Raw genomic sequence first — 14,506 nt, 5'->3', positions numbered from 1 at the left:
ACCGGGGATCAAACTCGTGTAACCCCTGAGCTACATCCCCGGCCCTCTTTAAAAATGTTTCTGAGGAACAACAAGACTCAGCAGGCCATGGTGTGCTGATCCCCTTTCAGAGCCTGGTGGCTTTGTAGCTCCATAAAGAATGGAAAAATCAGGCCCATTTGACCCCAAGTATGGACTCTCCTTCTTCCAGACCATGCTGCTCAAACCATAGCCTCGTTACCCGAGCTTCCTTCCTATCCAGAAGGAAAACTCTGGAACAGTGCAGAAGGAACAAGGACCGGATTGGGCCTACTTAAGTATAAATAGCCTGTGACTTTTTAAAACCACTTTTTGAATCTTCTTTCTGTTCTCAGACCTTCCATAAGAGGTTTCTTTGAGTATCTTTCCTCCCTTCTTAGCATCATCTGGAGAATTTTCAACACCTCAGCCCTAATCTCAGTTAGAGATTAGTAGTTGTCCCTTCAAAGAGTGTGTCATGCTTTGGATCATTTTTCCTGTTTCCAGAGGCCTCACACAGTGGCCAGATGTCCCACGTCTTTGGATCCGTGGCTCGAGCAGAGGACTCAGGACCACACGCTGCAGTGGGTCAGTGTGTTGGGATCAGAGAAACTCTAGTTCCTGAATAGTTTTCTTTCAAGCAAGGGTTGCACTATTGCTAGTTCCCTCTTCCAACTCCCTGTGATAGAAGAATACCTTGAAAAGATAATTTTTTTTCCTTTGAATATAGTACAGTCTGAACCCTAGTAAGTCTTTAACCTATCATCACAATTTTGACCCCCACATTTAGTAAAATCACATTTACTCATCCCATTTGTGCCTTACTGGAACTATTGTGCAAGGAAACTCCAGGCTCAATTTGCCCTATCTAAAAATGGTCTGTCCCTGAGAGAAATCACTCTGGTCCTCGACCCACATTCATTTTCCTGTCAGGGATGAACAGGGCCAGCTTCCGTGAGCCAGTTTGGGTTGAATTCCTTTGACTCTGAGCCTCCTCTGCTGGGGGGTGAGTAGAACTGGGCCAGTTCTTCCTGCTGCAAATGTAGCATGGAAACCACAGATGCAACCCAGAGGAGCAGATGAGACAGGGGAGCCGGGCAGGCACCGCTGCACAGGAAAGCTCTGGTTTCCTGCAGAGGGGAGGGGAGGTCACCTGGACACAGCTCACGGATCCAGTGTGATGCTGAGAGGAGGTTCAGGCCATTGTGTGTTAGCCAGAGGAAAAGGAAGAGAAGTTGAAGGAGGGACATGAAAGAATTAGAATAAAGACTCATTTTTATATTTTGCCAAACAAACCTTTATTATGTCCTCCCTCGAATCCTTAAGAACAATAGAGTAGGGCCTGTGATTTTACCAGTTCTCCACTTCCACTTTCACCTTGGCCCTTGTTGAGACAATTAGAAACTAGTCTTTAGATAAACACTGTGGAATAATTGTACAAATGTTTTGAATATTTTTGTGGCTTTCTGTGTCTCTGATTACACCTAAATTTTCAGAAGTGTGTTTCGGCTTTAAGTCTTCTTTTGTTCTTTTCTCTGCTTCCTCCAGCCTCACAGCCCAACCCGCAACAGGTCAGAGAAGTTGTTTGGTGTTTCTTTAAAGCAGGAGAATGGATTGAGCATGGGAATTAATCACTGACATTTTTAATCTTGTTTTCAGACATGCTGGTTTCTGCAGTGATTCCCAAATAGCCCCGTTTATGCACGATGCCCACATCTAATCTATGATTATGGGTGTCAAATTGGGAAAGAGCATCATATCCCTCTACAAACCTTTACTGTCTGCTCCCCAAAAATGTGAAAACACATTAGGGGTGGGGAGAGGAAAAAGAAACATCCTTATAGATATGAGGCTCAGTGGCATTTGTCAGGAAGGGGACTGGGATCCACGGAAGAGCCGCTGGCGACCCCAGGAGGGCAGGTGAGGACTCCGAGCCCGGCTGTGCTATGGGGTCTGGAGAGGTCCAGGCTGGTAGATCCCTGCGCTGCCCGAGGAGTGGTCGTGTCCTCCCAAGCAGGAGGCTCTGGTTCCAGCTGAGCGCATCTGGAGACAGGGACTTAGGAAACCGGCGCTAAGGTTCTTGAGCAGAGGTTTCAGTGAGTTTGGAGGCGACTAAAAGGCAAATGTATTAAAGGTCAGAGGAAATGAAGTCCCTTTTTTGAGAGTGCCAGTCATGCGATTTGAGGGAAGAAAAGTAAGGAGCAAAAGACAAAACGAGCAAAATCCCCTCTCCTCTTGTGTGACCACAAGGATCTGGGGCAGCCAGAGGAGCCGTCTAGGACAGGAGGGTTGTGGCTCAGTGAGCTGAAGGCACCATTGCCAGGCACTTAATTTTTCCTAAGAACTAATTTATACCAACTGTAGCTTTTGGAATAGCAAAAGCTTAATCATTTGTTTGCATTTAGGCTGTAAAACTATTCTGCAAACAGTAGCAACTTAATATCAGATTTCTAAGGTACGATGAGGGATTTGCGGATTATAGATTTCGTAAATCTGTTCTCTTTCCTGGAAACGCTGATGTGTACCTTCAAAGAAGACAGCCAGGAGAGTCGCACACGGGAGGGAGCTCTATGTGCTCTCTCCATTTACTCCATGGAGTACATATGAAAGATTTTGCCCTATTTTACGGGTGAAGAAATTGAGTCGAAGAAGTTACATAACTTCCCCAAGTCTACACAAACCCTTCCCCTTTTTACAACTCCACACTTGCTCTGTGAGCTGTTAATTAGAGCACAAGTTAGGTACAAATAAGAAGCAGGGCCAGCAGGGGCCTTGGAATTCAGAAGATCAGGCAGAGACTGAAGAGTTAGGGGAGACTGGAAGAGAGAGGACACTTTGTTGGTAGTGGTGGGTTGGGAGTCGCACAGAGCCTTTGCACTGAGCTACATCTCCAGCTCTTTTTATTTTTTTATTTTGGCACAGTGTCATGCTGAATTGTCCAGGCTAGGTTGGAACTTGCCATCCTCCTGCTTCAGCCTCCCACCGTGCTGGTGGGCATGCGCCACCACACCCAGCTGGATTTTGTTATGTTGAAAGAGTCTTATTTATACAAGGGAAGGCTTCGAACACAAAAAGACTTATTCTCTAAAAGTGGACAAAATGTAATCCGTCGAAGTATTGTGGATATCAATATGTGTTCGATATTTTGAAAGTCAGAAATTGTGAAGTACAGTCAGTAGATAATTTTGGCCAATCAAGAACTATTTAGAAATGTGGCTCCAATTTACTCACTTGGGGCATTCACTAAGAAGGTATTTTAGGATGCAAATCCCATCTCAAATTCCAAAACATTTTTTTAATAATATAGAGTTGATACCAAATTGTCCTGGAACAGCTGCAACTCAAATAAAATCATTTTTTAATCTGGCTCCTCTCTTCACTATGGAGTAGTCTGTAATTCCGTAAATAAACACCTGTGAAAATTGCAGCACGACCTCTATTAATATGATTGAAGCTATACGATGTGTTCTCCTGAGAGATGCCAGATTAATGAATTATCTAAGTCTTGGAGGAAAATGACCAGCTCAAAATGAAAATTGAATTCACAAGTAAAAACCAGCCAAGAAAAGCAGCTAGTCTTAACCCTTTGGTTTACCAAAACAAACAAACAAAACCAGTGAGACTAGGCTGAAAGGAAGACCATCTTTGTTGTTTCAAATCAGATTAACCCTTATCATTTGATACTATTAAAGGTTTTTGTCTGGTTTCTATTGATTTCTTTAGTATTCACATTTTATAGCATTTAAATGTATTGTCCCTGACAAAGCTCTGAATGGCACGTTTGGATGTCTGGCCCAGATCAGGCGGGCTGAGATTTTGCCAACAAAAATGTCAAGTGCATTGCCTTTTAATTACATTCTTTGCCTAGATTTTAATATTTCAGAATTTTCCCTGAGGAAGAGACTTTTCTGATCCTGTAGTTGATTGGGAGGGGGGAAAAAAACACTGACATTATCATGAACCATTTTTTCCCTAAAGTCTGGAGATTTCTATAGTTATCATTTTGCAAACACTGCACTTCAAGTTTTACATGTAGTTGTTCTGTAGCTGATCTACTATAAACACTGTATGAGGACACGTGATTCAGCATTTCTCTTTCTCTTGTTTCCCAGCAGTTTTCAGCTGGTCCCACTCTACACACCTTAGGACGTCACTCATGTCCCACACCTGATCATCAGTACATGGGTGACATCCTTCCTCTATCACTTACATTTTTCTCTCCGTTTTCTTTGCCATTAGCATAAATATGGACCGGCTCATTATTCCCAAGACTGTATAGTGTGATATGAGGTTGTTGGCTTCCCCAAAACATAGATGTGAAATTATTCGCTGATATCCTGCATTACTCAAAGAGAGTAATAATCTTGTTTATCAATTAAGCAACTTCACAGTCTCTGAAATCCCTTTAAAATCTGTACAAAGACAGTAAACAAAGCCTTTTTGCTACTGGTGTACATTCTTCCTCGTCTATTAAAAAGCTACGCCGTCCCCTCCGTGCCTTCTTCTGAAAGATCTTGCAGCTGAATCTGGCTCGCTCACAAGAAGCTCTCATCTCCGTTTTCATTTTTGGTGTGCAGTCACTCGGTTCCACGTCTCTTCTTACGTTCTATGACCTGGGGCTATAAAATACACACTGCAGAGACTTTCTTTCTCTGCTTTCCTCATTGATGAGTCTTCAGGGCCTAGAAATGGGCTGGACACGTGGCCTGGACAGGAAACACTGTATCTAAGGGATGGAGGGAGGGAAGGAAGGAAGGAAGGAGCGAGGGAGGGAGGGAGGGGAACAAAGGAAGGAGGAGCAAAGAAAGTCCTTCTTCGTGGGTTTAAGACGGGGTGTGGGACCAATGTTACTTTTTTCAGTTTACTTTTGTGACTTTCTCAAAGGGCTCTTTCACATCTCACCCACCCATCCAGTCTCCTGCATTTAGATATTTTCCTGAAAGGACTGATATCACTAGCAGCTTATTTGTATTTCTTTGTCTTCAACTCTACTTCTTTCTATTTAGGAGGCAGTGACCGCTCCCTGCCCTGCCCTGCCCTGCCCTGCAACGGTGTCTCAGCTCACATTTCCAAGGCAAAAGCGACAGGAGGGCAGTGAAGCAGCCCTGGCTGCATGGTCAGCTGGTCAGCACTGCTGCTGCTGCTGCGTGAAAAGGCCCTCGCCTCCTTTGCCCTCTCTGCTTGTATTGCATTGGTCTTATGAAAGCCACAGTGGGGCTTCCGGGCTGCATGATTTTAAGGAATGGTTTAGATGTCAGGAGGCCGGAAACAACTCCCTGGCCCTCTTCGGGAGTCCTTCTGTGCACCCGCTCACTGGCCTGGTGTGACCTGTAACCGCCAGTGCACAGGCGTGGGAGCAATCACCGTCCTCCATTGCCCGTGCTGAGCAGCCACGACCCAAGAGCCCTGCTTCTCCCTGTCTTTCTTTTTCTTTTTCTTTTTATTGAGTTTATTGGCTCATTTTAGGGATACAGTACAGTCACACTCATCATTGGGATCTTGTACCTTTACACGACAGGTCTTGGTTCTCATTTTTCCCCTTGTCTCTTCCCTCCCTTCACCCCCTTCTCCTCCCCCTTTATAAACACTTTATTTCCATTTTTTCATTTTCTCATATTTTTTCTTTTCTCTTTTTAGCTTTCCCCTACCCTTCCCACTTTCCTTCAGCCCCTTTCTTCCTGTTTCACATTTTATTGGTACATTTAATGTATCCAATATAATGGCATTCATCATTGGAAATTTGCACCTTTACACAATCCATCTTGGTTCGTATTTTTTCTCCATTCTCCTGCCCTCCCTTCAACCCCTCCTCCCCTTCCTATTTTTAGACTTTGTTTCCATTTTTTATTTTTCTCATATTAATTCCATTCCCTTCTTTCTTTATTCCTACCCCTCCTACTTCCCCTTCCCCTTTGACCCTTTCTTCCTATTCCACATTATCTGTTATACCTTCTAGTTCTAATTTGCATTTACAATTTCTCACACTAGAGAAACTATTCAGTATTTACATGTGTCCTACTTATTTCACTTAAAAGTATCACCTCGATGTACATCCATTTAGCTATAAATGTCTCTAGTTTCTTGTTTTTTATGGCTGAGCAGTACTCCATTTTATTTTAAAAGACAAACAAACAAACATTTTTTTTATCCAGTCTCCTGTTGATGGGCAATTGGGCTGCTTCCAAGTTTTGGCTATCGCAAATTGTTCTGCTATGAACATGGGTGCACATATATCACTGTGCTATGATTCTTTTAATTCTTTGGGGAAGACACCCAGCAGGGGAAGAGCTGGGTCAAATGGGACCTCCAATCCTAGTTCTTTGAGGAATCTCCATACTGCTTTCCACAGTGGTTGCACCAGTCTGCACTCCCTCCAGCAGTGGAGCAGGGTTTCTCTTTCCCCACAGCCCCATCAGCATTTGTTTTGGTTGATTTCTTGATAGCAGCCATTCTTTCTGGGGTGAGGTGAAATCTCAGTGTTGTTTTCATTTGCATCTCTCGAATGACCAGTGATGTGGAACATTTTTTCATAAGTTTATTTGCTATTTCTACTTTTTTGTCTGACAAATGTCTGTTCATTTCAGATGCCCATTTTTGGATTGGGTCTTTAAATTGGGGGGGAGTCTGATTGTTTTAAATTCTTTATAGTAGACCTTTGTCTGAGTAAGAGCTGTTGAAAAGTTTTTCCCACATTGTGGGTTATCTCTTCACACTGTTGGTCATTTCTCTTGCTGTGCAGAAGCTTTTTAATAAGAAGACATCCCACTTGTTGATTATTTGTGCTAGTTCACAGGCAACTGAGGTTTTGTTCATAAAGTCTTTTCCTACACCAATGTCTTTAAGAGTTCTACTTAACCTTTCTTCCATCCAGTTTAGTGTTTCTGTTTTAATATTTAGCTCTTTAATCTCTTTCTGTTTTAGTTTAGTGCATGGTGAGAGATATAGGTCTAGTTTTAATCTTTGACAAGTTGAAACCCGGTTTTTCCAGCACCATTTATTAAAGAGGCTATCGTTCCTCCAGTGAGGGTGTTTGGCTCCTTTGTCAAAGATGAGGTGACTGAGTGTGTCTGGAGTTGTTTCTGCATCTTCTAATCTGTTCCACTGGTTCTCAGGTCTGTTTCTTTGCCATTATCATGCTGTTTTTATCATAGTGGCTTTGTAGTATAGATTGAAGTTGAGGGTTGTGATACCCACTACCTTGTCTTTATTGCCTAGCATTGCTTTTGATATTCTAAGTCTCTTCTTTTTTCCAAATGAATTTTTGGATTGTGTTCTCAAGGTTTGTGAAGTTTGCTGCTGGTATTTCAATCGGGATTGCATTGAATCTGTATAGCAGTTTTGGAAGTATTGCCATTTTCACTATGTTGGTTCTTCCTACCCTGGAACAAGGAATGTCACTCCATTTTCTGATATCCTCTTCAATCTCTTTTGTCAGAGTGCTGTAGTTTTCAGAGTAGAAGTCTTTGATTTCTTTCAATAGATTGATTCCTCAGTATTTCCATTTTTTGTTTGTTTGTTTGTTTGATGAGTATCCAGCTATTTTGCTGAATTTGGTTATTAAGTCTAGAAGTCTTTTGGTGGAGTTTTTGGGGTCTTCTGTATAGAGTATCATCATGTCATCTGCAAGTAATGACAATTTGACTTCTTCATTTCCTATCTTTATTCCTTTTATTTCTTTCTCTTATCTAGCTGCTGTAGCTAATGTTTCAGTTTTTTACCATTTAGTATGATATTGGCCATTGATTTTTCATAGATGGCTTTTATCAGATTGAGGTAGAGACTATTCCAATTTTCTGTAGGGTTTTATCATGAATGCATATTGGATTTTACCAAAATTTTTTTCTGCGTCTATTAAAATGATCATACGGTTTTTGTCCTTGACTCTATTAATATAGTGTATTACATTTATTGATTTGTGTATGTTGAACCACCCCTGCATCCCTGGGATGAATCCCACTTGGTCAGGGTGTATGATCTTCTTGATGATCTTCTGCATTCTATTTTGCCAGTATCTTATTAGGGATTTTTGCATCTAAGTTCATTAGTGAGATTGACCTATAGTTCTCTTTTTTGGTTGGTTCTTTCTCTGCTTTGGGGATTGCTTCCAGCAATGAATTCAGGAGTACTGCTTCTCTTTCAATTTCATTGAAAAGTTTAAACAGCCATGGCAGTAGTTCCTCTCTAAATGTCTTGTAGAATTCAGCAGTGAAGCCATCAGGACCTGACCTTTTCTTATTTGGTAAGTTTTTAATTACATTTTCAATTTCATTGATTGGTATTGGGACATTTGGAATTTTTAGGTCATCTTCGTTCAACTTTGGTAATTCATACTTATTTAGGAATCTGTCCATTTTTCTGTATTTTCTATCTTTTTGGCATATAGGTTCTCAAAGTACGTATTGATGATCCTCTGGATTTCTGCTGTTTCTGTTGTAATTTCATCCTTTTCATTCCTAATTGCATGGGTTTGTGCCTTTTCTTTCCTTTTTTTTGATAAGGTTAGCTAAGGGTTTGTCAGTTTTCTTTATACTTTTGAAGAACCAACTCTCGGCTTAATTCATTTTTCATTTTTCAAGCCAACACTGATTAAGAGAGATCAAGAAGGACACACATCCTTGTAAAGGGAACAGTCCAAGAGAAAGAGATGAAAACCATGAATGTATATGTACCAAACACTAATGTGCTCAACTATATAAAAATAAATACTAACGGACATGAAAAATCATATAAGTATTAATACAATAGTAGTGGAGGACCTCGATATCCCATAATCACAAATAGATATAGATCAACCAGACAAAAAATAGCCAAGGAAATACTGAACTCAATCAAACTCTTGAACAAATGAATTTAATAGATGTTTACAGAGCATTCCACTCCACAAATCAGAATACACATTCTTTTCAGCTGCACATGGCTTGTTCCTCAAAACAGATGACATACTCACTGACAGAACATGTTTAAATAAGTGCAAAAATTGAAGCTACCCCCTATATATTATCAGGACATAGTGTGATGAAATTGGAGATAGGGAAGGTGGGATGGGTAGGGGAAGGGTAAAAAGAGAAAAGAAAAAATGTGAGATAATGAAAAGATGGAAATAAAGTGGTTGTAGATGGGGAGGGGAGGAGTGGGTGAAGGGAGGGCAGGGACAAGGGGAAAAAATGAGAACCAAGACTTGTCATGTAGAGGTACAAGATCCCAACAATGAATGTAACTGTACTGTATCCTTAAAATGTACCAATGAACTCAATTAAAGCTGAACAAAAAAAAAAAGAAATTGGAGATCAATAGCAAAAGAAACCACCAGAATTTCATAAGCACACAGAAATGAACAACACACTACTATTGTATAGCAAATGGGTCACAGAGGAAATTAAAGAAGAAATCAGTTCCTACAATTAAATTACAAAGACAATACAACATATTGGGATCTATGGGACACAATGAAAACAGTCTTATGAGGGAAATTCATAGTAGTGAATACTTATACTAGGAAAACAGAACTAGCTCAATTATACAACCTGATGCACAACCTCAACCTTCTAGAAAAAGACAGCACAAACCCAAAGCTCATACAAGGGAGAAAATTATAAAGAGCAGGGCAGAAACTAATGTAATCGAGACTAAGAGAATAATATGAAAAATGAAAGTATCTTACTTTTTCCATCAATTTTGAAAGATAGTTTTGCAGAGTACATCAGTCTGGGTTGGAGTTTCTTTTCCTTTAGGGCTTGAAATATGTCATTCCATGCTCTTCTTGCCTTGTGGGTTTGTGTTGAGAAGTCTGCTGTGATTCTGATGGGCTTTTCTTTGTATGTATGTGATTTTTTTCTTTTCTCTAACTGCTTATAGAATTTTGTTCTTCTGTTGGGTTTCTGGAATCTTAACTGTATATGACTTCGTGTAGTTTGGTTTTTTTTGTTGTTGTTTTGGGTTTTTTTTGTTTTTGTTTTTGTTTTTTTGATCACAGCTAGTTGGAGTCCTATAAGCCTCACGTATCTGTTTGTTTAGTTATTTTCCCCTACTTGGGAAGTTTTCTGCCATTACTTCTGTGAACAGATTTTTTAGGTCATCTGCACTCTCTCCTGTTTCTTCATTGACTCCAATCAGTCTTATGTTGTTCTTCTTTGAATCATCTAGCAACTGCTGGATTGATTTCCCATGATCCCTTATTATTTTTAAGAAATAATTATACTCATGGTTACTGCAATCCTGTCTTCTGTGTCTGAAATTCTGTCCTCACATTGGCTGGTTCTGCTGTGTAAATTTTCAGTGGAATTTTTAATCTCCTAGAAATATGTTTGCATGTGTTTTATGGATTTCATTTGTTTCCTATGTTGGGCTTCCATCAAGTTTCTTAGCTCTTCTGTTTTTTGTTGTTGTTGTGTTTTGCTCTTTGTTTTTATCTGTATCTACACTAGATTTATTAATCATGTCTTGTACTATGGGCACAATCTCTGCTGTTGTCTGAGAAACTATTTCTGATTTCATTTTTTCCAAGTCCTCTTTCATTGTCAGTTCAGGGAGCCCGGGTAGTTGAGTATCAGATTGTTCCATTTCATTGCTCTTTGGGCAATAGGTGATCTGAAAGTCTGGCTTTGAGACTTATTTCTGTGTCTTCTCATTTCAGTAGATGAAGCCTGCTGTGTCTTTGTTGAGGCAACTTTTTGCTCACCCAGTGGTCTTCAATTCTCAGCATGCCACGTAGCAGCCTTTACTCTGCGGCTTACAATATACCAACTCCTGGGTTTAAAATGGTGGCCTTCTAGATTCCTGAGCTGACTTGTTCTCTGGGAGGTTTCTGTCTGGAACCTGTGTACACTTGGAATGGTATCTAGACCTCCCTCTTGCTGGGGCCCCTATGTAGCTGTTGTCTGGGAGGGCCTTTGGCTGGGGGCTGTGTACCCTAGTTCCTGTTGTCTGCATAGGCTTCCAGCTAGGGTCTCCACTCACTTATCAATGGTATCGGGGCAAGCCTCTAGCTGTTGCTTGTGCATCTGTGTAGTTCTTTTCCAGGTGGGCCCTTGGCTGTGGCCGATGGTATGGCTGGTCTCTGGTTGAAGGTTGTGCACCTGCACAGCTCTTTTCTAGGTGGGTCTGTGACTTGGGCAGGTGTGCCTGTGTCTGTGGGGTCAGGGTGAGGCCCTAGCTGGGATCCATCTGCAGCCACACCACTCTGACCCATGCAGCTGCTCCCCGAGATCTGTATGCATGTACAGATGCTATGGTGGGCCTCTCCACTTATTTCTGACCTTCATCCTAGAACAGTGTTTTATACCCATCAAACGTTCACATGGTGAACAAAAACATTGGGACTTTATTTTTAGAAATGAGATGTCTGCACCTAATGCTGCCTATTTGAAGTCATAATAAATATACACCTTTCAAAAAACTCTAGATTTAGAAAAAGAATTTTATTTAAATTAATTATAGACAATAAACATATTCTATATCTATGTGTTATATAATATATATGAGTTATATAAAGATGTACTTAATGCCCATCAAGTGGAGATTGCATAAAGAAGTTGTGTTATATATATATATATATATATATATGCACACACACACACACACACACTCTCCTACTCTCCTAACATTGCACTATTTTAAATGAAGTAGCAATTATGATTTTAAACACTTTATATATTTTAGCCCATTTAGTCTTCCTATCAACCTAGAACCTTCCTATCAAACATGATCCTATCAACATGTTTTTTTACCTCCATTTTACCAATGGGAAAAAGGCTGGAATTCAAACCCAACATAATGGTTTTCTTTTAGCCAATTATTTCACATTGAATTGATTAGAATATTAGTGTACTTTCCAGGCATGTTGGAGTTCTTTATCAATTAATACTATGTTGATTAGACTTCTTTTCCTTAAACAGGGATCCCAAAGTTCATAAATTGCTTTAGATTATCCTAGCATTAATGTATTTGTTAGTTGATACATGCCACTATTTAGGTAATATTCCTTGACATATTATAAGCATTTTCACTTGTGGTTTATTTATTAGATACACGATCAACTTTCAAAGCATTTTGACCCCTGTGTCCATATTAGTCATTAAAACTATGAATGAAGGCTGTCGGATCAGTGAGCAAGGCCCTGGGTTGCATCCCCAGTACCACTACCACCACCACCACCACTACTACTACTGCCACTAATGCTACTACTAATAATAATATTAATAATAGAAAGAAGAGGAACAGGAATAGATCACTCTGCCCTCCTTAATCCTCCATCTTTGCATGTTGCTTACTGACTGAAAGCTCTTGTAACACTGCCTGAAGTTTAGAGATGAGAGTGCAGCTATGGGTAAAGTTTGGGAAAAATGAAAACATCAGAGTCTAGTTCTGGGAGCTTGGCAGATGAGGTGTTCAGAGGCCCCTGAAATAGGTCACGGCCTTAGATACCCTGCTGACCTTGTACCGGCTAGATGTGATTGCTACGGACCAACTCTTCTGAAATGAATAAACTGGACAAATAAATGTGTGTGATTGAAGCTGAGAACACTGAGCAGGAGTGGAAGGTTTAGGTGATGCTAACGCCATGCCTCCCTGCGGAATGGTCAGAAGAGTCCAGCCTGAGTGACTCTGACTGCTAGTGGAGGTGCCTGTGTCCTGTGGTACCTTGGCGATGAGTAGAGGAAGATGCAAATTCTGTTTTAGATGAAAGCATGATCGATTTAGGCCTCCGGGGTTCGCATAGACTAACATAAAGCAATTAACTCACAATCAAAGGTCACCAAGCATTCTTGAGAGCAACTCTCTGTGTGAGTTAGTAGAAACATCAGAGCTAAATCCTCAAAGGACTGAAACTACCAGAGCTGACAAGTACAAAATAGAAAATAGTTGCATATAAAACATTTATGGAAATAAGCCACAAATCATAAAAATTATAGTGATGGTATCAGGAGTAACAAAATAGGTGCTTACTCAATGACTAAATGGTGCTTCCACAAGAGGAAAATATACTTGTCCAAATTTAAAATAACTGAAAAGTAAATGTAATAGCAGATTTGACAAAAGTGAAGAGATAACGTATTAAATAAATTTTGGATCTGAAGAAGCTGCACACAGTAAAATATAAAGAAGAACTAAAGAGAGCAAGAACAGAATTAGTCATGGGAACACAACTTCCAATGTATTATAACAATGTATTATAAAGATAAAGTCATTGAAATCATGCAGCATTGGCATGGAATGGATTTGTTGCCTCTTAAGAAATAATGGACAATGCAGCAAAAGACTTCTGCAGGTTTATAATACAGTGGACCCTTGACTTATGAAAACTCATTGTTGAGGGCTGGTTGTAACTCAGGTTGGTCAGTTGCAGGCCCAGGCTTCTCTACACAGCCTTCAAAGTCTCTCTCACCTGTACATAGGCAGATCTCACTGTCCTTAGAGAGACACTGGCCCAGGATTTCTCACTTGACACCGCACGGGAAAGGATGCTGTCATGTTCCTTCCAGAGATCTTTAAGGGAAAAATCTGCATCTGAGACCATCTGGAAGCACAAGCAGCCAGCATTCAGGTTGTAACACAAGATTTGCTCCTAAGTTAAAGCTAAAGTTCTGGCTGTAACCCAAGTTGTTTGTATGTCAGGCCAGTGGTAACTGAAGGATCCATTGTTCATTAGGACAGTTTGTCAATCATCGAGTCAATTTAAAAGTTGTATGCAGTTTACTTGCTGTTTATGCAGGAAGAGGAAAAACCTGGAAACACTCCCTCCTGTGTACCATACTCTGAGAGCAATCCACATTAACCCAGGATTAAATATGAAATTCAGTTTCACAACCTTCAGGAAAAAAATGAAAAGTTTTAGTTCAATTTGGAAAAGGGCTAACAATAAGCACTACTAAAAAAAGATTTATGTATCTGGCTGCATTAAAATTAGAAACCAGTATTCACCAATCTTACATAAATAAAGTGAAAAAAAGCCACTGATGGTATTCACAAACATTATTCCAAAATGTAGTATCTTTACATATATATATCAAGCTGAAAAGCAAGTAAGAGAATGACAGAAGCAAGAAAGTCCCTTTGTCCTGCCCACACCCTTTTCCCCTCATGCAGTCCATAAAAACTAGGGAGAATTTTCTGACCTTTCCCTGAAGTAGGTAGTAAGGCCCTGAGGTAAGAGATCTCCTCACTGACACAGAGAGGAAGCAGCCTGAACATGCAGCCATGCGAACTTCCCATTCAGCGTTCAGCAAGCTCCTGCTCCTGCACACTTCTTTTTCTCTCTGACCATCCACTGTCCATCAGACCTTGGGATGAACTGGGACTTTGGGACTTCACTTCCTTGTGAAAGCTCCCATATCTCAGATGACTTTATTAAATAAAATTTCGAGCTTTTATCTCATGACTATGGCTTTGTTATGAGCCATGAATGTAGGGGGTTAAAAAGAAAGGCTTTCCCCCCTCCTCTTTGCCATCCAATGAGAGAAAAGATTTTGCAACACACATAACTGAAAAAAGAATTAGGGTCTACGTATAA

At 40.4% G+C, this 14,506-nt stretch overlaps 1 protein-coding gene across 4 annotated transcripts in view; it reads left to right on the top strand.

The window, feature by feature from the left end:
* The window catches only part of Ptprk (protein tyrosine phosphatase receptor type K), a 482,919-nt gene that overhangs the window by 418,523 nt on the left and 49,890 nt on the right, over positions 1-14,506 (top strand). The window lies entirely within an intron of this gene.

This window comes from Fukomys damarensis, unplaced genomic scaffold, assembly GCF_012274545.1.
Source record: "Fukomys damarensis isolate Sample0158 unplaced genomic scaffold, DMR_v1.0_HiC HiC_scaffold_14, whole genome shotgun sequence".
Taxonomy (NCBI): Eukaryota; Metazoa; Chordata; class Mammalia; order Rodentia; family Bathyergidae; genus Fukomys; species Fukomys damarensis.
This window is presented reverse-complemented; position numbering and strand designations above follow the sequence as displayed.